General features: G+C 45.8%; 1 pseudogene; it reads right to left on the reverse strand.

Moving 5' to 3' along the window:
- Positions 1-179: 179 nt before the first annotated feature.
- On the reverse strand, positions 180-20,636 carry LOC124025532 (annotated as a pseudogene).
- Positions 20,637-20,851: the final 215 nt, after the last annotated feature.

The following is a 20,851-nucleotide window of genomic DNA, read 5'->3' on the forward strand; positions in this document are numbered from 1 at the left end:
GGTGTGATTAAGGATGGTGTGTGTGTGTGTGTGAAGATTTGAAAGAGGGTGTGTGTGTGTGAGGATATGTGGGTGTGATTAAGGATGGTGTGTGTGTGTGTGAAGATGTGAGAGAGAGGGTGTGTGTGTGTGTGTTTGCACGTATGCGTCCATGGAGGAAGGCTGGGAGAAGAAGGTACTCACGGGGTCCACACAGTGGGGAAGGCTTCTCGCTCCTCCTGGCTGTACTCATTCAGCCTGCGAGGGATCTCTCTGGGCTGAGGCAGCTCCTCCGTCAGGTTCAGAAGGATGTCCTCAGGAAGATCCTGCCATACAATTACATACAACAGTCATTTCATGGATCTGTATGGCACCTCGGCTCTAACCAGGGACAGGAACACAGTCTTAGGTTTGTAGGTGTCTTTACTTTTCAGAGAGGGAAAACACACCTGGGTTAGAGAGAGGTGCAAGTCAAAGGAAAGTAAGACTTTTATATTTATATACCGTATAATGAGAAGCTAGAGTCAGACTAGACGTGTCTAAATGCTTTACCACAATGGAAACCAGTCAGACTTGCGTTGATTGGAAACGAGTCAGACTTGCGTTGATTGGAAACCAGTCAGACTTGCGTTGATTGGAAACCAGTCAGACTTGCGTTGATTGGAAACCAGTCAGACTTCAGACGTTGATTGGAAACCAGTCAGACTTGCGTTGATTGGAAACCAGTCAGACTTGCGTTGATTGGAAACCAGTCAGACTTGCGTTGATTGGAAACCAGTCAGACTTGCGTTGATTGGAAACCAGTCAGACTTGCGTTGATTGGAAACCAGTCAGACTTGCGTTGATTGGAAACCAGTCAGACTTGCGTTGATTGGAAACCAGTCAGACTTGCGTTGATTGGAAACCAGTCAGACTTGCGTTGATTGGAAACCAGTCAGACTTGCGTTGATTGGAAACCAGTCAGATTGATTGGAAACCAGTCAGACTTGCGTTGATTGGAAACCAGTCAGACTTGCGTTGATTGGAAACCAGTCAGACTTGCGTTGATTGGAAACCAGTCAGACTTGCGTTGATTGGAAACCAGTCAGACTTGCGTTGATTGGAAACCAGTCAGTCGTTGAGAAACCAGTCAGACTTGCGTTGATTGGAAACCAGTCAGACTTGCGTTGATTGGAAACCAGTCAGACTTGCGTTGATTGGAAACCAGTCAGACTTGCGTTGATTGGAAACCAGTCAGACTTGCGTTGATTGGAAACCAGTCAGACTTGCGTTGATTGAAACCAGTCAGACTTGCGTTTGATTGGAAACCAGTCAGACTTGCGTTTGATTGGAAACCAGTCAGACTTGCGTTGATTGGAAACCAGTCAGACTTGCGTTGATTGGAAACCAGTCAGACTTGCGTTGATTGGAAACCAGTCAGACTTGCGTTGATTGGAAACCAGTCAGACTTGCGTTGATTGGAAACCAGTCAGACTTGCGTTGATTGGAAACCAGTCAGACTGCGTTTGATTGGAAACCAGTCAGATTGATTGGAAACCAGTCAGACTTGCGTTGATTGGAAACCAGTCAGACTTGCGTTGATTGGAAACCAGTCAGACTTTCAGTTGATTGAATAAAGACCAGTTGATCTTCAGGGAAGAGGTTGATTGGAAACCAGTCAGACTTGCGTTGATTGGAAACCAGTCAGACTTGCGTTGATTGGAAACCAGTCAGACTTGCGTTGATTGGAAACCAGTCAGACTTGCGTTGATTGAAGAAACCAGTCAGACTTCCAGCGCTTGATTGGAAACCAGTCAGTCCCTAATGGCGTTGATTGGAAACCAGTCAGATTGGTTGATTGGAAACCAGTCAGACTTGCGAATTGATTGGAAACCAGTCAGACTTATCACTTGATTGGAAACCAGTCAGACTTGCGTTTAATTGGAAACGAGTCAGACTTGCGTTATCGCTGATATTTCTATGTCTGTTCTTGGCTGAATGTGTCATCATTTAAAATGACTAAACAAATTAAAGTCAATCAAATCAACATGTCAAGACATATTCAGTCCACAACAGGAGAATAAAGACCAGTTATTTTATCTTCAGGGAAGAGGTGTCGTGTGTGGCATCATTCTTTTTACTAAAACATCTCATTTCATCTTCACACATATTAGATGTGAAAGTCTTAAAAGACAAGTCTTACATCTTCAGGGAAGAGGTGTAGTCGTTGCATCATGGTCCTTCTGGAGAGGTTCCTAGGCAGCATCCCGTACACTGCCAGCTTCACTATCTGGAGGAAGAAGAGGAAGATAGAAGAAGAGTGGACTCTGGATCCAGCGCTTGGATAGGCTACTCAGATTCAGTCCCTAATGGCACACTAGCCCACTATAGGGAATCCTAAATCACTATATAGGGAATCCTAATGAAGTATATAGGGAATCCTAGATCACTATATAGGGAATCCTAGATCGCTATATAGGGAATCCTAGATCACAATATAGGGAATCCTAGATCACTATATAGGGAATCCTAGATCACTATATAGGGAATCCTAGATCGCTATATAGGGAATCCTAGATCGATCACTATATAGGGAATCCTAGATCACTATATAGGGAATCCTAGATCACTATATAGGGAATCCTAGATCACTATATAGGGAATCCTAGATCACTATATAGGGAATCCTAGATCACTATATAGGGAATCCTAGATCACTATATAGGGAATCCTAGATCACTATCATCCTAGATCACTATATAGGGAATCCTAGATCACTATATAGGAATCCTAGATCACTATCCTAGGAATCCTAGATCACTATACAGGGAATCCTAGATCACTATCAGGGAATCCTAGATCACTATATAGGGAATCCTAGATCACTATACAGGGAATCCTAGATCACTATATAGGGAATCCTAGATCACTATATAGGGAATCCTAGATCACAATATAGGGAATCCTAGATCACTATATAGGGAATCCTAGATCACTATATAGGGAATCCTAGATCACTATATAGGGAATCCTAGATCACTATATAGGGAATCCTAGATCACTATATAGGGAATCCTAGATCACTATATAGGGAATCCTAGATCACTATATAGGGAATCCTAGATCACTATATATGGAATCCTAGCGCACTATATAGGAATCCTAGGAATCCTATCCTAAAGCACTATATAGGGAATCCTAGATCACTATATAGGGAATCCTAGATCACTATCCAGGGTATCCTAAAGCACTATATGGAATCCTAGATCACTATATAGGGAATCCTAGATCACTATATAGGGAATCCTAGATCACTATATAGGGAATCCTAGATCACTATATAGGGAATCCTAGATCACTATATAGGGAATCCTAGATCACTATATAGGAATAGCGCACTATCCAGGGTATCCTAGTGCACTATCCAGGGTATCCTAAAGCACTATATAGGGTATCCTAGTGCACTATCCAGGGTATCCTAAAGCACTATCCAGGGTATCCTAGATCACTATATAGGGAATCCTAGATCACTATCCAGGGTATCCTAAAGCACTATATAGGGAATAGGGTGCCATTTGGGACACTTTCACAGACATTTGATATGAGACAGTTGGATCAGGGTTGTCATGGTTACAGCTCTGGAGAAGAACAAGGTTGAGGTCCATCATTGAACCTTTAATATGTCTGCAGTGGTGACCAGTAGAGATCCTGTTAGGTCCAGACAGGGATACTACTAAGCAGGATCAATGAGTCAGCCAGCTAATCTCCCTCATTTGTTCTTAGAAGTATATACTTTAAAACGGACATGGTCTAATTTACCCAACATCCAGAAACACATAAGTTTAGCTTTCTTAAATGAAACCGAAAAACAATAGATATTTCTGGATGTTCATCAAAGTCAGCTGGCTAAATAATTGATTCTTCTTTGTACAAAACCCCTCAGGTCTGTTCTCTATGACCCTGTCCAGAAACAACCCCTCTATTTACCCCTATCCCCTGTGTAGCTCAGTTGGTAGAGCATGGCGCTTGTAACGCCAGGGTAGTGGGTTCGATCCCCGGGACCACCCATAAGTAGAATGTATGCACACATGACTGTAAGTCGCTTTGGATAAAAGCGTCTGCTAAATGGCATATATATATATATATATATATATAGAGACACTTGGGTGGATCTGATAGAAGGTACTAGATTAAGCAATATGGTAATATCTCCTCTACCTTACCCTCTTTAGATATAAAGTTGTCTACAGGGGAGACTCTTTACTATAACCCTGCAATAGGGTTTGTATTCCTCGTATCCCTCCCTCACTCTGTGGTGTGACACATATTCAGTGTTTCTTGGAGCGGTGTCACGATCGCCAACTGGTAGCAAATCATTTAGGTCGTGTGAAAAAAATGGTGTTATCCTCAAACTAATACCCTGAATGCTCAGCTCGGGGGAGGCAGGTAGCCTAGTGGTTAGAGCGTTGGGCCAGTAACCGAAAGGTTGCTGGATCGAATCCCTGAGCTGACAAGGTAAAAACCTGTCCTTTTGCCCCTGAACAAGGCAGTTAACCCATTGTTCCCCGGTAAATAATCATTTGTTCTTAACTGACTTTAAATAAAGTTTACATAAAATGTGCCTCTGCCCCTCCCTGCCCCACCGCTCCCCCCCCTCTGCCCCCCCGCCCCTCCCTGCTCCCAGCTGTCCCTCCTCTGCCCCCTCCCTGCTCCCAGCTGCCCCTCCCCTCCCCTGCTCCCAGCTCCCAGCTGCCCCTCCCTGCTCCCAGCTGCCCCTCCCTGCTCCCAGCTGCCCCTCCCTGCTCCCAGCTGCCCCTCCCTGCTCCCAGCTGCCCCTCCCTGCTCCCAGCTGCCCCTCCCTGCTCCCAGCTGCCCCTCCCTCCTTCCGTTGGCAAACCAACCATCAAAATGACATGTTATTCCTACATAACCGTCCACCACTCAAATCCATCCTCTGCAATAAGAAAACCAAGTGAGGGGAAGAAACATCCAAATGTCCCAAATGTCTCATCTACCATTTCCAGCTTAATCCCTTCATACATATCTATCCCCTGTGAAAATTAAATCAGTCCTACTCCTGTTAAATGACGACCGGGGTGTGTGGAAGACGGATGTGTGTTGTATAGGGACACCATCCGTCACCACGGCTACAGAAGGTGGATGTCACCCGATGTGATCATTACCCACAATTACCTGTGATAGATTCTCCCCCGTTGGAATAACTCAGCTAGAGACATGCATCCATCTCATTAATGGAGGTATAACGTGCTAGAGGAACCTGAGGAGGGCTGGAGGGGGCTGGAGACGGGAGGGGGAGAGAGAGAGGAGGGGAAGGAAGATGCAACTGGCTAGGGCTGGGGAGGAGCGCTGAGGAGAGGGATGAGGACAGTTAGGGAGAGGTGGGTTAGGGGAGAGAGGAGGTTTGGAGAGGGCTGGGGGCAGGCAGGCAGTTGGCCAGGTCTTGGAGCTCTGCCCTGGGCCATTCTGCTATACAGTATGGGACAGTATGGCTGACTGGGGTAGGATAACATGTAGCTGTTCAGTTCTCTGGGCTGGGGTAGGATACCATGTGGCTATTCTGGGGTAGGATAACATGTGGCTGTTCAGTTCTCTGGGCTGGGGTAGGATACCATGTGGCTGTTCTGAGGTAGGATAACATGTGGCTGTTCAGTTCTCTGGGCTGGGGTAGGATAACATGTGGCTGTTCTGGGGTAGGATAACATGTGGCTGCTCTGGGGTAGGATAACATGTGGCTGCTCTGGGGTAGGATAACATGTGGCTGCTCTGGGGTAGGATAACATGTGGCTGGTCTGGGGTAGGATAACATGTGGCTGGTCTGGGGTAGGATAACATGTGGCTGGTCTGGGGTAGGATAACATGTGGCTGGTCTGGGGTTGGATAACATGTGGCTGGTCTGGGGTTGGATAACATGTGGCTGTTTAGTTCTCTGGGCTGGGGTAGGATAACATGTGGCTGTGCTGGGGTAGGATAACATGTGGCTATCCTGGGGTAGGATAACATGTGGCTGCTCTGGGGTAGGATAACATGTGGCTGGTCTGGGGTAGGATCACATGTGGCTGTGCTGGGGTAGGATAACATGTGGCTGGTCTGGGGTAGGATAACATGTGGCTGGTCTGGGGTAGGATAACATGTGGCTGGTCTGGGGTAGGATAACATGTGGCTGCTCTGGGGTAGGATAACATGTGGCTGGTCTGGGGTAGGATAACATGTGGCTGGTCTGGGGTAGGATAACATGTGGCTGCTCTGGGGTAGGATAACATGTAGCTGTTCAGTTCTCTGGGCTGGGGTAGGATAACATGTGGCTATCCTGGGGTAGGATAACATGTGGCTGCTCTGGGGTAGGATAACATGTGGCTGGTCTGGGGTAGGATAACATGTGGCTGGTCTGGGGTAGGATAACATGTGGCTGTTCAGTTCTCTGTTCTGGGGTAGGATAACATGTGGCTGTGCTGGGGTAGGATAACATGTGGCTATCCTGGGGTAGGATAACATGTGGCTATCCTGGGGTAGGATAACATGTGGCTGCTCTGGGGTAGGATAACATGTTGCTGGTCTGGGGTAGGATCACATGTGGCTGTGCTGGGGTAGGATAACATGTGGCTGCTCTGGGGTAGGATAACATGTGGCTGCTCTGGGGTAGGATAACATGTAGCTGTTCAGTTCTCTGGGCTGGGGTAGGATAACATGTGGCTGCTCTGTTCTCTGGTCTGGGGTAGGATAACATGTGGCTGTTCTGGGGTAGGATAACATGTGGCTGCTCTGTTCTCTGGGCTGGGGTAGGATAACATGTGGCTGTTCTGTTCTCTGTTCTGGGGTAGGATAACATATAGCTATTCAGTTCTCTGGGCTGGGGTAGGATACCATGTGGCTGTTCAGTTCTTTGGGCTGGGGTAGGATAACGTGTGGCTGTTCTGGGGTTGGATAACATGTGGCTGTGCTGGGGTAGGATAACATGTGGCTGCTGTTCTGGGGTAGGATAACATGTGGCTGCTGGGGTAGGATAACATGTGGCTGCTGTTCTGGGGTAGGATAACATGTGGCTGCTGGGCTGGGGTAGCATAACATGTGGCTGCTCTGTTCTGGGGTAGAATAACATGTGGCTGCTGTTCTGGGGTAGGATAACATGTGGCTGCTGTTCTGGGGTAGGATAACATGTGGCTGCTGTTCTGGGGTAGGATAACATGTGGCTGCTGTTCTGGGGTAGGATAACATGTGGCTGCTCTGTTCTGGGGTAGAATAACATGTGGCTGCTGTTCTGGGGTAGGATAACATGTGGCTGCTCTGTTCTGGGGTAGAATAACATGTGGCTGCTGTTCTGGGGTAGGATAACATGTGGCTGCTGTTCTGGGGTAGCATAACATGTGGCTGCTCTGTTCTGGGGTAGGATAACATGTGGCTGCTGTTCTGGGGTAGAATAACATGTGGCTGCTGTTCTGGGGTAGGATAACATGTGGCTGCTGTTCTGGGGTAGGATAACATGTGGCTGCTCTGTTCTGGGGTAGGATAACATGTGGCTGCTATGTTCTCTGGGCTGGGGTAGGATACCATGTGGCTGTTCTGGGGTAGGATAACATGTGGCTGTTCAGTTCTCTGGGCTGGGGTAGGATAACATGTGGCTGTTCTGGGGTACGATAACATCTGGCTGTCCTGGGGTAGGATAACATGTGGCTGTTCTGGGGTAGGATAACATGTGGCTGGCTGGTCTGGGGTAGGATAACAACATGTGGCTGTGTCTGGGGTAGGATAACATGTGGCTGTTCTGGGGTAGGATAACATGTGGCTGCTCTGGGGTAGGATAACATGTGGCTGTTCTGGGGTAGGATAACATGTGGCTGTTCTGGGGTAGGAAAACTTCCAGGTTTTAACCAATAGTGCAAAGAAGGTATTAGGTGAACAATAGGTAAGTAAAGAAATAAAACAACAGTAAAAAGACAGGCTACATACAGTAGCGAGGCTACATACAGTAGCGAGGCTACATACAGTAGCGAGGCTACATACAGTAGCGAGGCTACATACAGTAGCGAGGCTATATACAGTAGCGAGGCTACATACAGTAGCGAGGCTACATACAGACACAGGTTAGTCAGGCTGATTGAGGTAGTATGTACATGTAGATATGGTTAAAGTGACTATGCATATGATGAACAGAGAGTAGCAGTAGTGTAAAAAGGAGTTGGTGGGTGGTGGGACACAATGCAGACAGCCTGCTTAGCCAATGTGCTGGAGCACTGGTTGGTCGGCCCAATTGAGGTAGTATGTACATGAATGTCTAGTTAAAGTGACTATGCTGATCAGATGAACAGACAGAAGCAGCAGCATGTTGAAACATCGGGAGGTCGACTGAGGAAAGGGAACATGTAGCACTTAAACTCAAAGGAAGGTGTAAATTACAGCCCGGTTTATTGTAATGTGGGGAGGAGGGTCACTGCACTGCTAGGAACTAGATGAGTCAATACAATTGGAAAAGGGAGGATTCATGTATATCTGGGCTTAGCTATAGGTACATTTAATTAGTATATACGTGAGCTTAGCTATAGGTACATTTAATTAGTATATACACGTGGGCTTAGCTATAGGTACATTTAATTAGTATATACGTGGGCTTAGCTATAGGTACATTTAATTAGTATATACACGTGGGCTTAGCTATTGGTACATTTAATTAGTATATACGTGAGCTTAGCTATTGGTACATTTAATTAGTATATACGTGAGCTTAGCTATAGGTACATTTAATTAGTATATACGTGAGCTTAGCTATAGGTACATTTAACTAATATATACGTGGGCTTAGCTACAGGTACATTTAATTAATATATACGTGGGCTTAGCTATTGGTACATTTAATTAGTATATACACGTGAGCTTAGCTATTGGTACATTTAATTAGTATATACGTGGGCTTAGCTATAGGTACATTTAATTAGGATATACGTGAGCTTAGCTATAGGTACATTTAACTAATATATACGTGAGCTTAGCTATAGGTACATTTAATTAATATATACGTGAGCTTAGCTAGTGAGCTTAGCTATTAATTTTAATATATACGTGAGCTTAGCTATAGGTACATTTAATTAATATATACGTGAGCTTAGCTATAGGTACATTTAATTAATATATACGTGAGCTTAGCTATAGGTACATTTAATTAATATATACGTGAGCTTAGCTATAGGTACATTTAATTAATATATACGTGAGCTTAGCTATAGGTACATTTAATTAATATATACGTGAGCTTAGCTATAGGTACATTTAATTAGTATATACATTTAACTAATATATACGTGAGCTTAGCTATAGGTACATTTAATTAATATATACGTGAGCTTAGCTATAGGTACATTTAATTAATATATACGTGAGCTTAGCTATAGGTACATTTAATTAATATATATGTGAGCTTAGCTATAGGTACATTTAATTAATATATACGTGGGCTTAGCTACAGGTACATTTAATTAGTATATACGTGGGCTTAGCTATAGGTACATTTAACTAATATATACGTGAGCTTAGCTATAGGTACATTTAATTAGTATATACGTGAGCTTAGCTATAGGTACATTTAATTAACATTCATGTATGCGAGGCAACACAAACTAAAAGTATACACTGAAACATAAGACCATCCATCTAAATAAGAGCAAGGCAGAGAGGAGAGAAAACATACAGCTGAATTTAACCTGAAATGGGTTTGGTTTTATTCCTTGAAAAAGTTCATCTCTGGGTTGTAAATAATCTGTGCTGCTGTTCCTTTATCTTCCTGCACACCCAGCTAGGCCTTTCCCCAGATTACAGTAGACCTTCTCCTAAAGGTCTAATCGTCTGACAGACCAGCATCAGCAGAGATCCTGTGTGTCTGTGATAATACACACCCAGCTAGGCCTTTCCCCAGAAATACAGTAGACCTTCTCCTAAAGGTCTAAACGTCTGACAGACCTGCATCAGCAGAGATCCTGTGTGTCTGTGATAATACACACCCAGCTAGGCCTTTCCCCAGAAATACAGTAGACCTTCTCCTAAAGGTCTAAACGTCTGACAGACCAGCATCAGCAGAGATCCTGTGTGTCTGTGATAATACACACCCAGCTAGGCCTTTCCCCAGATTACAGTAGACTTTCACCTAAAGGTCTAAACGTCTGACAGACCAGCATCAGCAGAGATCCTGTGTGTCTGTGATAATACACACCCAGCTAGGCCTTTCCCCAGATTACAGTAGACCTTCTCCTAAAGGTCTAAACGTCTAACAGACCAGCATCAGCAGAGATCCTGTGTGTCTGTGATAATACACACCCAGCTAGGCCTTTCCCCAGATTACAGTAGACCTTCTCCTAAAGGTCTAAACGTCTGACAGACCAGCATCAGCAGAGATCCTGTGTGTCTGTGATAATACACACCCAGCTAGGCCTTTCCCCAGATTACAGTAGACCTTCTCCTAAAGATCTAATCGTCTGACAGACCAGCATCAGCAGAGATCCTGTGTGTCTGTGATAATACACACCCAGCTAGGCCTTTCCCCAGATTACAGTAGACCTTCTCCTAAAGGTCTAATCGTCTGACAGACCTGCATCAGCAGAGATCCTGTGTGTCTGTGATAATACACACCCAGCTAGGCCTTTCCCCAGATTACAGTAGACCTTCTCCTAAAGGTCTAAACGTCTAACAGACCTGCATCAGCAGAGATCCTGTGTGTCTGTGATAATACACACCCAGCTAGGCCTTTCCCCAGATTACAGTAGACCTTCTCCTAAAGGTCTAAACGTCTGACAGACCAGCATCAGCAGAGATCCTGTGTGTCTGTGATAATACACACCCAGCTAGGCCTTTCCCCAGATTACAGTAGACCTTCTCCTAAAGGTCTAATCGTCTGACAGACCAGCATCAGCAGAGATCCTGTGTGTCTGTGATAATACACACCCAGCTAGGCCTTTCCCCATATTACAGTAGACCTTCTCCTAAAGGTCTAAATGTCTAAAAGACCTGCATCAGCAGAGATCCTGTGTGTCTGTGATAATACACACCCAGCTAGGCCTTTCCCCAGATTACAGTAGACCTTCTCCTAAAGGTCTAAACGTCTGACAGACCAGCATCAGCAGAGATCCTGTGTGTCTGTGATAATACACACCCAGCTAGGCCTTTCCCCAGATTACAGTAGACCTTCTCCTAAAGATCTAATCGTCTGACAGACCAGCATCAGCAGAGATCCTGTGTGTCTGTGATAATACACACCCAGCTAGGCCTTTCCCCAGATTACAGTAGACCTTTGCCTAAAGGTCTAATCGTCTGACAGACCAGCATCAGCAGAGATCCTGTGTGTCTGTGATAATACACACCCAGCTAGGCCTTTCCCCAGATTACAGTAGACTTTCACCTAAAGGTCTAATCGTCTGACAGACCAGCATCAGCAGAGATCCTGTGTGTCTGTGATAATACACACCCAGCTAGGCCTTTCCCCAGATTACAGTAGACCTTTGCCTAAAGGTCTAATCGTCTGACAGACCAGCATCAGCAGAGATCCTGTGTGTCTGTGATAATACACACCCAGCTAGGCCTTTCCCCAGATTACAGTAGACCTTCCCTAAAGGTCTAATCCTGACAGACCAGCATCAGCAGAGATCCTGTGTCTGTGATAATACACACCCAGCTAGGCCTTTCCCCAGATTACAGTAGACCTTTGCCTAAAGGTCTAATCGTCTGACAGACCAGCATCAGCAGAGATCCTGTGTGTCTGTGATAATACACACCCAGCTAGGCCTTTCCCCAGATTACAGTAGACCTTTGCCTAAAGGTCTAATCGTCTGACAGACCAGCATCAGCAGAGATCCTGTGTGTCTGTGATAATACACACCCAGCTAGGCCTTTCCCCAGATTACAGTAGACTTTGAACATCGATACTAACAGACCAGCATCAGCAGAGATCCTGTGTGTCTGTGATAATACACACCCAGCTAGGCCTTTCCCCAGATTACAGTAGACCTTTCCTAAAGGTCTAATCGTCTGACAGACCAGCATCAGCAGAGATCCTGTGTGTCTGTGATAATACACACCCAGCTAGGCCTTTCCCCAGATTACAGTAGACCTTCTCCTAAAGGTCTAATCGTCTAACAGACCAGCATCAGCAGAGATCCTGTGTGTCTGTGATAATACACACCCAGCTAGGCCTTTCCCCAGATTACAGTAGACCTTTGCCTAAAGGTCTAATCGTCTGACAGACCAGCATCAGCAGAGATCCTGTGTGTCTGTGATAATACACACCCAGCTAGGCCTTTCCCCTGATTACAGTAGAGACTACAGCAGAGATCCTGTGTGTCTGTGATAATACACAAAGGCTTCTAATAAAGTCGTCTGACAGACCAGCATCAGCAGAGATCCTGTGTGTCTGTGATAATACACACCCAGCTAGGCCTTTCCCCAGATTACAGTAGACCTTTGCCTAAAGGTCTAATCTCTGACAGACCAGCATCAGCAGAGATCCTGTGTGTCTGTGATAATACACACCCAGCTAGGCCTTTCCCCAGATTACAGTAGACCTTGTCCTAAAGGTCTAATCGTCTGACAGACCAGCATCAGCAGAGATCCTGTGTGTCTGTGATAATACACACCCAGCTAGGCCTTTCCCCAGATTACAGTAGACCTTTGCCTAAAGGTCTAAACTGACAGACCAGCATCAGCAGAGATCCTGTGTGTCTGTGATAATACACACCCAGCTAGGCCTTTCCCCAGATTACAGTAGACCTTCTCCTAAAGGTCTAAACGTCTGACAGAAGCATCAGCAGAGATCCTGTGTGTCTGTGATAATACACACCCAGCCAGGCCTTTCCCCAGAACAGTAGACCTTTGCCTAAAGGTCTAATCGTCTGACAGACCAGCATCAGCAGAGATCCTGTGTGTCTGTGATAATACACAAGTGTCTCTGTCTGAAATCCTCCCTGATGATCCTGCAGGAGAACACTCCCCCTCTGGAACCAGAGGGACGGGAGACTTACAAGGACAGACAATTCATTACACCATAATTCATTCTCTCTCTCTCTCTCACACCCTCTCTCACACCAGCGGGCCATTTATAACCTTTATAGAAAACACGTCACACAACTGTGTGACAGCTCATATTTCATCACATGAACATCGATACATAACAGCAATGCAAAATGCAACTACTGTCCTGAACGAATGAAACTTTAAAGGCTGAAGTTACTGTACACCTGAGAGGACAGTGTTTATTCAGTGTTTCCAAACAGACTGCAGTGGCCCCACCAATAAAACAGTAGTTAACTCACCGGTCAGTTTATTAGGTACACCATCACTGCTGTGGCTTGCTCTATCAGTAGTTACATTGGACCAACATCCTGTACAGACAGTGAGTTCACGTGGCTGTGGCTTGCTATATAAAGCAGGCAGACAGGCATCGAGGCATTCAGTTACCCTTCTAAAACCAGTGACCTAAGCGACTTTGAGCGCGGTATGACCGTCGGTACCAGGCTCGCCGGATCCAGTACCTCAGAAATGGCTGCATTCCTGGGCTTTTCACACACGACAACGTCCAGAGTTTACAGAGGAACGGAGCGACAAACACAAAACATCCAGTCAGCTGCAGTCCTGTAAAACAGCTGGTTGATGAGAGACGTGGAAGGAGAAGGAGAAGAATGGTGCAAGTCAACAGGCAGACAAATAACCATAACCAGGCCACAAACAGACAAATAACAGGACAGTACAACAGTGGTGTGTTGAACAGCATCTCAGAACACACATCTCGTCGCTTCCTGTCATGGATGGACTGTTGCAGCAGACGACCACACCGGGGTTCCACTCCTATCAGCTAATAACAGAAGAAGTGTCTCCAGTGGGAACATGATCACCAACACTTGAGAAGTGGAAAACATTCTCTGGTCCGACGAATGGCGGTTTCTGTTGAGTCAAGCTGATGGCCTTCAGAGTCCTGATGGTGTCAACGGTACAGGCTGGTTGCTGTGGTGTACTGCCATCCAATCTGCAGCAACTGCGTGACGCCATCGCGTCAACATGGACCAACATCCCTGTGGAATGTTCCCCAAGAATTCTGGCTGTTCTGGAGGCAAGGGTGGGGTCCGACATCGGTACTAGACAAGTGTACCTAATAAACTGACTCTCAATACTTACTGCTTTGGGGTCTTTCAATGTAGCTGGGTGGCTGTGACTTGTTTAAATCCACCCGGGTACCTTTGGGAAAGAAACAAGACTGAAATTAGATCACTCTACACACATAGACTTAGTCAACCACATCACTCTACACACACTTAGTCAACCACATCACTCTACACACATAGACTTAGTCAACCACATCACTCTACACACATAGGACTTAGTCAACCACATCACTCTACACACATAGTCAACCACATCACTCTACACACATAGGCTTAGTCAACCACATCACTCTACACACATAGGCTTAGTCAACCACATCACTCTACACACATAGACTTAGTCAACCACATCACTCTACACACATAGACTTAGTCAACCACATCACTCTACACACATAGACTTAGTCAACCACATCACTCTACACACATAGACTTAGTCAACCACATCACTCTACACACATAGACTTAGTCAACCACATCACTCTACACACATAGACTTAGTCAACCACATCACTCTACACACATAGACTTAGTCAACCACATCACTCTACACACATAGACTTAGTCAACCACATCACTCTACACACATAGACTTAGTCAACCACATCACTCTACACACATAGGCTTAGTCAACCACATCACTCTACACACATAGACTTAGTCAACCACATCCCTCTACACACATAGACTTAGTCAACCACATCACTCTACACACATAGACTTAGTCAACCACATCACTCTACACACATAGACTTAGTCAACCACATCACTCTACACACATAGTCAACCACATCACTCTACACACATAGACTTAGTCAACCACATCACTCTACACACATAGACTTAGTCAACCACATCACTCTACACACAGACTTAGTCAACCACATCACTCTACACACATAGACTTAGTCAACCACATCACTCTACACACATAGACTTAGTCAACCACATCACTCTACACACATAGACTTAGTCAACCACATCCCTCTACACACAGATCAGTTCACATGCTCCATGTTTTCAATGAAGTTCTTCTTGATTGATGAGTAAACACAGATACAGAATAACACTCGTGTTGTGTTGACTGGTTAATTCCATGTGTAGCAGACAGACGGTCTGAGGCCTTACTGGGTGTGAGAGGAGTACATCTTCTGTTCCCATTTGTTCCCAGAGAAGGCTATGTGTCGGCTGTTCATGACTACTACGTGGTCTCCAACATCACCTGAGGAACACAGAGACACGTCCTCATTAGAAAACATCACAAACTCCGTAGAAACAGATTTTGCTGACATGTTCCAAGGGATGTTCTTTTAGCTCCTTTCAAAAGATTATCAAGGAATACAGGAAAAGATTCATCATTTGATTGCCTGCCACCACAACAAAAAGGTGGTTTCTGAATTAGATATGATGGGTAGAGAATGATAGATGACTAAGTGGTTGACTTGCAGGTAGCCTAGTGGTTAGAGTGTAGGGACGGCAGGTAGCCTAGTGGTTAGAGTGTAGGGACGGCAGGTAGCCTAGTGGTTAGAGTGTAGGGACGGTAGGTAGCCTAGTGGTTAGAGTGTAGGGACGGCAGGTAGCCTAGTGGTTAGAGTGTAGGGACGGCAGGTAGCCTAGTGGTTAGAGTGTAGGGACGGCAGGTAGCCTAGTGGTTAGAGTGGAGGGACGGCAGGTAGCCTAGTGGTTAGAGTGTAGGGACGGCAGGTAGCCTAGTGGTTAGAGTGTAGGGACGGCAGGTAGCCTAGTGGTTAGAGTGTAGGGACGTCAGGTAGCCTAGTGGTTAGAGTGTAGGGACGGCAGGTAGCCTAGTGGTTAGAGTGTAGGGACGGCAGGTAGCCTAGTGGTTAGAGTGTAGGGGCGGCAGGTAGCCTAGTGGTTAGAGTGTAGGGACGGCAGGTAGCCTAGTGGTTAGAGTGTAGAGACGGCAGGTAGCCTAGTGGTTAGAGTGTAGGGACGGCAGGTAGCCTAGTGGTTAGAGTGTAGGGACGGCAGGTAGCCTAGTGGTTAGAGTGTAGGGACGGCAGGTAGCCTAGTGGTTAGAGTGTAGGGACGGCAGGTAGCCTAGTGGTTAGAGTGTAGAGACGGCAGGTAGCCTAGTGGTTAGAGTGTAGAGACGGCAGGTAGCCTAGTGGTTAGAGTGTAGAGACGGCAGGTATCCTAGTGGTTAGAGTGTAGAGACGGCAGGTAGCCTAGTGGTTAGAGTGTAGGGACGGCAGGTAGCCTAGTGGTTAGAGTGTAGGGACGGCAGGTAGCCTAGTGGTTAGAGTGTAGGGACGGCAGGTAGCCTAGTGGTTAGAGTGTAGGGACGGCAGGTAGCCTAGTGGTTAGAGTGTAGGGACGGCAGGTAGCCTAGTGGTTAGAGTGTAGGACGGCAGGTAGCCTAGTGGTTAGAGTGTAGGGACGGCAGGTAGCCTAGTGGTTAGAGTGTAGGGACGGCAGGTAGCCTAGTGGTTAGAGTGTAGGGACGGCAGGTAGCCTAGTGGTTAGAGTGTAGGGACGGCAGGTAGCCTAGTGGTTAGAGTGTAGGGACGGCAGGTAGCCTAGTGGTTAGAGTGTAGGGACGGCAGGTAGCCTAGTGGTTAGAGTGTAGAGACGGCAGGTAGCCTAGTGGTTAGAGTGTAGGGACGGCAGGTAGCCTAGTGGTTAGAGTGTAGGGACGGCAGGTAGCCTAGTGGTTAGAGTGTAGGGACAGGCAGGTAGCCTAGTGGTTAGAGTGGTTAGAGGGACGGCAGGTAGCCTAGTGGTTAGAGTGTAGGGACGGCAGGTAGCCTAGTGGTTAGAGTGTAGAGACGGCAGGTAGCCTAGTGGTTAGAGTGTAGGGACGGCAGGTAGCCTAGTGGTTAGAGTGTAGGGGGACGGAGGTAGCCTAGTGGTTAGAGTGTAGGGACGGCAGGTAGCCTAGTGGTTAGAGTGTAGGGACGGCAGGTAGCCTAGTGGTTAGAGTGTAGGGACGGCAGGTAGCCTAGTGGTTAGAGTGTAGGGACGGCAGGTAGCCTAGTGGTTAGAGTGTAGGGACGGCAGGTAGCCTAGTGGTTAGAGTGTAGGGACGGCAGGTAGCCTAGTGGTTAGAGTGTAGGGACGGCAGGCAGCCTAGTGGTTAGAGCGCTGGACCAGTAACCAAAAGGTTGCTTGATCGAATTCCCGAGCTGACAGGTAAAATATGACGTTCTGCACCTGAACAAGGCAGTTAATCCACTGTTCCCCGGGCGCCGATGACGTAGATGTTAATTAAAGCAGCCCCCCGCATCTCTCTAATTAAGAGATGGTTGGGAGAAATGACAGTCCATCATTAAATTTAGAGATGAAGGTCAGTTAATCCGGAAAATTTCAAGAACTTTTAACAGTTTCTTCAAGTGCAGTTGCAAAAACCATCAAGTGTTATAAAGAAACTGGCTCTAATGAGGACCACTACAGGAAAGGAAGACCCAGAGTTACCTCTGCTGCAGAGGATACGTTCGTTAGTTACCAGCCTCAGAAATTGCAGCCCAAATAAATGCTTCAGAGTTCAAGTAATGGACATCTCAACATCAACTGTTCAGAGGAGAACAGTTGATGTTCAGACCTTCATGGTGGAATTGCTGTAAAGAAACCACTACTAAAAGGTCACAAGAAACGTGCTTGGGCCAAGAAACACGAGCAATGGACATTAGACCGGTGGAAATCTGTCCTTTGGTCTGATGAGGCCAACATTTAGATTTCTGGTCCCAACCACACTGTCATTGTGAGACACAGAGTAGGTGAATGGAGCACGGATGAGCTGGTGACACTGTCTGTGATTTAATTAGAATTCAAGGCACACTTAACACACGTAACCAGCATGGCTACCACAGCATTCTGCAGTGACACGCCATCCCGTCTGGTTTTGCCCTTAGTGGGACTATCATTTGATTTTCAACAGGACAATGACCCAACACACCTCCAGGCTGTGTAAGTGCTATTATTATCAAGAAGGAGAGTGATGTAGTGCTGCATCAGATGACCTGGCCTACACAATCACCCGACCTCAACCCAATTGAGATGGTTTGAGATGAGTTGGACCACAGAGTGAAGGAAAAGCGTGCTCAGCATATGTGGGAACTCCTTCAAGACTGTTGGAAAAGCATTCCAGGTGAAGCTGGCTGAGAGAATGCCAAGAGTGTGAAAAGCTGTCATCAAGGCAAAGGGTGTCTACTTTGAAGAACTTCAAATATATTTTGATTTGTTTAACACTTTTCTGGTTACTACATGATTCCATGTGTGTTATTTCATAGTTGTGATGTCTTCACTATTATTCTACAATGTAGAAAATAGTAAAAAAAATAAAGAAAAATGAATGAGTAGGTGTGTCCAAACTTTTGACTGGTGCTGTATAAAACAAGAGAATAAAACCCTTAGTTTGAATGGTTAGTCAACAACCAGCATGAAACATTAGAATAAGTCAAACAGGGTCATGGAATAGGTCAAACAGGGTCATAGAATAGGTCAAACAGGGTCATAGAATAGGTCAAACAGGGTCATAGAATAGGTCAAACAGGGTCATGGAATAGGTCAAACAGGGTCATAGAATAGGTCAAACAGGGTCATAGAATAGGTCAAACAGGGTCATGGAATAGGTCAAACAGGGTCATAGAATAGGTCAAACAGGGTCATAGAATAGGTCAAACAGGGTCATGGAATAGGTCAAACAGGGTCATGGAATAGGTCAAACAGGGTCATAGAATAGGTCAAACAGGGTCATGGAATAGGTCAAACAGGGTCATGGAATAGGTCAAACAGGGTCATGGAATAGGTCAAACAGGGTCATAGAATAGGTCAAACAGGGTCATAGAATAGGTCAAACAGGGTCATGGAATAGGTCAAACAGGGTCATAGAATAGGTCAAACAGGGTCATAGAATAGGTCAAACAGGGTCATAGAATAGGTCAAACAGGGTCATGGAATAGGTCAAACAGGGTCATGGAATAGGTCAAACAGGGTCATGGAATAGGTCAAACAGGGTCATAGAATAGGTCAAACAGGGTCATGGAATAGGTCAAACAGGGTCATGGAATAGGATCCATCCCCAGTCCCGCTACACACAACCATTAACAGAGCACAGCTCCAGGGATGAGGGGAAAGTAATGGACAGGGTTCTCCATCCCTCAGGGTCCCTGCTACACACAACCATTAACAGAGCACAGCTCCAGGGATGAGGGGAAAGTAATGGACAGGGTTCTCTATCCCTCAGGGTCCCTGCCCACACACAACCATTAACAGAACACAGCTCCAGGGATGAGGGGACAGTAATGGACAGGGTTCTCCATCCCTCAGGGTCCCTGCCCACACACAACCATTAACAGAACACAGCTCCAGGGATGAGGGGAAAGTAACGGACAGGGTTCTCCATCCCGAGGGGCTGCCGAGTGGCGCAGTGGTGTAAGGCACTGTATCTCAGTGCAAGAGGCGTCACTATAGTACCAGGTTCGAATCCAGGCTGTATCACATTGGGAGTCCCATAGGGACTAGGTAGGTCGTCATTGTAAATAAGAGTTTGTTAAAGGTTACACATATCCCTCAGGGTCCCTGTCCACTCACATGGACCTTCACATCAGGTGACGAGGCATTCACCTCACAGTCAAATACAATTAGTGTGAATAGACACAGGTTTTGAAGGAATGCTGAAGGCAGTTGATGAAAAATAAGAGGTGTGTGGGTACTATGCCTTCTGGTTATGTGCATAGTTGGGGTCTATTGGTTTCACAGTGATACTTTAGCGCCACCATGTGGTCATTGTTATGGCCACAAACAAATCTCTGATTATGGAGAATATGTCCTGGCTGGCTGTGAAGAAAACATCAAATTAAATACTCAAATCAACTGCAGACTGTATTGCACAGTCACACACATTCAGCAAAACACATAATTTCTAAAACGGGCATACTAACTAGCTATCTACTTACTCAGTGCATGGTAGATAGGTTTGTGTTTCCCCTGTAGCCTGATTGCACACATAGTGGCAATCTTCCCTGGAGGCTGCATCCGAGCGTCTATCAGGTACCACGACCTGGCAAAGGTAGCCCATTGCTGAATACGGGGGAACAGAGAGAGAGAGAGAGATCAAGTCAATTCTGAGTTTCAGACACAGTAGTAGCACAGCATCCCTCATCAACACACAGTTGTCAGCTCTCAAGCCACAAACATGTAGCTGCACGCTGGCTTGGGCCCACGGATTATATTCATACAATAAATCATTGCAAGAAAAGATCCCACTGTAATTTAAGACTACGATTAATAAAGAGATTAGCTAGTTGGACAGATTGCGGATAGCTAGCTAGCTAACGTTAGCTCCATATACCATCGGATAGCGATGAGTTTTGCATATAACTGACACATTTACACATTTAATGCTGGTTCTAAATACAATTACGTATAAAAAAATAAAGTATTACCTGGGCAGATTTAGTAAAACTGGACATACTACTTGAATTACGAGCACATCATTCCAGATTGACCCCCAATGTGAGCAGATGGTGCAGCGTTGTATTGAGTCGAAACATGGATAAAAAAAACTCTGTTCCTGGGTCCAAATTGTAAATCTGTTCCTGAAATCCTGAATGGATAACTAGTACATTTTCGGTGAATAATATGTAAACGATGATATTGGTATATTTTTAGTGAGAAACCTATCAAAGAATATGCCAAACAATATTTGGTTTTGATAATATCATTCATGGTCATTAAACATGTATTTTCCCGCCGGTTGTATTTTGAAGTAGCGCCTTGAC

The sequence above is a fragment of the Oncorhynchus gorbuscha genome, unplaced genomic scaffold (genome assembly GCF_021184085.1).
Source record: "Oncorhynchus gorbuscha isolate QuinsamMale2020 ecotype Even-year unplaced genomic scaffold, OgorEven_v1.0 Un_scaffold_2269, whole genome shotgun sequence".
In the NCBI taxonomy this organism is placed as follows: Eukaryota; Metazoa; Chordata; class Actinopteri; order Salmoniformes; family Salmonidae; genus Oncorhynchus; species Oncorhynchus gorbuscha.